At 40.2% G+C, this 3,431-nt stretch overlaps 1 protein-coding gene across 1 annotated transcript in view; it reads right to left on the bottom strand.

Annotated features, from left to right (window-relative positions):
• Positions 1–3,431, bottom strand: part of ECT2 (epithelial cell transforming 2) — a 34,145-nt gene that overhangs the window by 29,945 nt on the left and 769 nt on the right. The window contains exon 2 of the mRNA XM_026855238.1: positions 849–1,081. The gene's annotated coding sequence lies outside the window, so the exon portion shown is untranslated. The remainder of the gene's footprint in view (positions 1–848; positions 1,082–3,431) is intronic.

Here is a 3,431-nt window from a genome sequence, read left to right as displayed (position 1 = left end):
GGCCGGGGCCGCTCCCCTCCGCCTGCCCTGAGCCAGCCCGTCATGGCGTGGGCACCGCGTGTCCCTCGTCGGGCACTGCGCCAGGCAGGGGAGAGAATTGCTGTGACCACCGTAAAAATATTTAATGCTATCAATAATTTAGTAAGCTCTGCCCAGCCATGGATATTGGTGGGTGTAATATTATGCAGAGTTTCAGAATAATCGGTTTCTAGGAAAGAAGGGAAGGGAGCTGACAGGAGAAGATGTGACTGGTCGAGATGAAAGCCAACCAGCTGACTCAATGACACCAACCCCAAAACAAATTAATTATACCAAATGCTTTCCTGTCCTTTTTCATTTTCTCTAATACTAAAGCTTCCTGATCTGGAAGGGAATTCCGTCATAGGGGCTCAGCATTTCAGAAACCTGATTGAGCATAATGTCTTTCTGGCTCGATAGGATGAGAGAGATTTTCTGTTATATGCTAAATTCTCATATGCCAAATTGAGTTCTTAAATCTTAGTCATTTTTTTAATACTACAGATTTTTATTGGTTGAGGCATTTTCATGACTGATCCAGCAGCTGTTAGTGCTAGTAAGAGCCTGTTGACTGTTTATAAATTGGAAGAGAAAAATAGGAAAAAGCAGAAGATGACAGCAGGTGTTGTTTATGTGAATAAAGATTTGCTGGTGAGGTATGCATAAATTGGGACTATTTTCTTGAACAAGTTTCAGAATAACGGCTTGGACACCAAGGAGGACCCTTCAGTTTTGGCACTTGAGTTAGCCAATTATTACACAGTCCTACAATTACTTTATTTCATACACAGCAATTGCAACAATGACTTACAGTCAAAATACAACCTAACCTGAGGTCCTTTTGTCACCCTGAAGTACCAGTTTGGGCCATCATTTTGCAGTTCCAGGCCAGGCCAAGCTTCACTGGCTTTTCCCCCATTCTGTTCTTTCTCTGTACTCTTACAAAGTCCTTTTCAGGCATGTCTTCAGTTTCCCTCACACCCTGAACCAGGGACCAGGTTTCTCCTAGGTTTGCAACAAGTTCTGCTGTATTGGAGTCAATGTTGTTTCTGTAGTATCATTTCTGGAAAAGATACTGGTGAATGTACATTAATATCTACTTAACCTCTAGATCCCCCAAAAAATATATATAAAATGTTGTGCCTGCAAAGTCAGGAGAAGCATATTTATCAGGGCTGAGGATTAACAGGTGATCACTTCTCAGTTAAAGGTTTAAAAAGAATGTAAATGATACCTAAATATACCTAAATGTCCAGTACATAAATACAGGGTCACTAAACCTATGGAGAGTGACTTGGGCATTAGTTATTTTTGGAAAAATACTTGAAAATCCAGAATTATAATCTCATAAAGCAACTAGGTTAGTCTGATGAACCCTCTAAGGCTCTCCTTCCTGGGACTGAGAGAATTTAGACAAATTTTAGGTAGCATCACTTAAGAAAAGTGGCTAAGATTTTTCTTAATCAAGTGCATTTATTCGGACTAAAATTTAGATCAGGACTGATGACAAAAAATTTATTCTTTATGCGTCTGACATTTAAAAGTCTTTAAGTGCTTTTCTTACAAAAGGCTCTGAAATAGAAACTCCTGTTATTTTTTGATGGGCAAAATGTAACATGCAGTTGAAACTTGCTGCTCTTTCCAGTTACCTAGACATCAGTAACACAGGAATATAACATTTATTTAATAGTTAAATAGTTTCATCTCTCAGTAACACCCACGGGGAGAAAGTTCCAGGGGATTAAATCATTAAATGAATCCTCTTGCATCAGCCTTGTGGGAGCAGAGATCTCATACCTTGTGGAAATAGGCAATGAGGCTACATCAGAAGAGCTGATGGAACCCCGAGAGGCCTGAAGGAGACCTTGGTGGGTGCCCGGTGTTGTCTCTGGAAGTTGGCTGTCTGCAACCCTTTCCTGCCTTCAGGGTGTGAGTTTATGTAGGTAGATTGCTTGTCTCCTAGATATCTTGTAAGCGTTTGGGGGGTTATTTTTAAAGAAAGGAATCTTTCTCAGGCCACAGTATTTTTTTTTTTTTTTTCAACCGACTTTACAAGCACCTGGAAAAATACAGATTCCTCAAAGAGCTATTGATTCAGCTTAGCCAGAGCAGTAGCTTTCAAAATGTGAGGAAGGAGGGAGAGCAAGCACAAGATATAAGTGGGGGTCAGTGGAAGCATGAGAAACCTCAAAAAAATTCCATCCAGCCTTTTTATCTCTCTTTTGAAAAGATAAATAGATGACAGTGCAGTGGGACTAGACCCAGTTTTGCTGGAGGTTTGATAACAATGATTTTTGTTGAAAAATATAGGTACAAATTATTAGACTCAAGGATCCCGGGTGTGGACTTTAAGGGCAGATGCTTGGGAAAGCAAGGGAATGGGAATATGCAAAGCAAAGGAGGCAGGGAGCACGGCACAAGGTAAAAGAGAAGGTGTGAGCGAGCGCAAAATAATACAGAAAGGGACAGCTCGGTATAAAAAGCTTGAGACCTCAGGAATCTCACCTTGTGCTGCTTTCTTGACAAAGCTTCTTTCCTAACGGCCCTTTCACATCGGTAGTCTACACAAAACTGACTGTGAAAATTACAGAAACTCCATCTGCTGTTATGGAAAAAGGTTAAAGATGCTTGAGAGTCTTACTGCCTCACAAATTCCAGAAACTTTCTTCTGCAACCTTTAAAATCAGTAAGGTTTTACTTCAGTTCCAGTAAAGCTGGCTTAAAAGCTGACCTTTTCCTTCTTAGAAATATATTTTTCTTTTATTACCTTTTCATGTCAATTTTTAAAGGAAACTTGTCCTTTCCAGGACTCTCACATATTTCTATGACTTTTTACTATAATGAATTCATTTTTTAAAGCAACATTATTGTTGAAATTACTGCACATTCTTTTTTTTTTTTTCTGCATTAGATTCATAATGCATGTGAATCTGGCTATTTAAATAAATACTTTAATTTGCTGAAGATAGGACTGTATTAAGTAGTCATTTGTGTCAAGGCTGAACTCTGTGGGGTTTACATTTTCTGTATGTTGGGGATGAGAAAGACCCAGTTAGAAAATTTTGTCGTCTTAGGTACAAGAAATATTCCTGTGTTAAACCAAAATTTGTCACCTACCCAAGGTGAAAAAAAAAAAATAAAAAAATCCCAGTTCTAAATAAAATTATAGAATAAACATACTTTTTAAAACAGTAATCTTTCTGGAATTGTTTTGTGATGCCTCAAATGGGGAACAGTATGGGGTTTTAGCTGAAATAAGGGTGTTTCTCATGGAAACAGGCTGGGTCTGGGATGCTCCCGGGTTGTCTGGAAGTGCTCCCCTTGGCAGCCGCTGGGCCCAGGGCACACGCTGCCCCAGCACGGAGCTGCCGCCGAGCCCGGCTGCTGGCCGTGACACCCCAGAGCGTGGGGAC

This window comes from Athene cunicularia (genome assembly GCF_003259725.1).
Source record: "Athene cunicularia isolate RWA chromosome 9 unlocalized genomic scaffold, athCun1 chr9_part1, whole genome shotgun sequence".
In the NCBI taxonomy this organism is placed as follows: Eukaryota; Metazoa; Chordata; class Aves; order Strigiformes; family Strigidae; genus Athene; species Athene cunicularia.
Note: the sequence above shows the minus strand (reverse complement) of the source record. Positions and strands in the feature narration are given on the sequence as shown.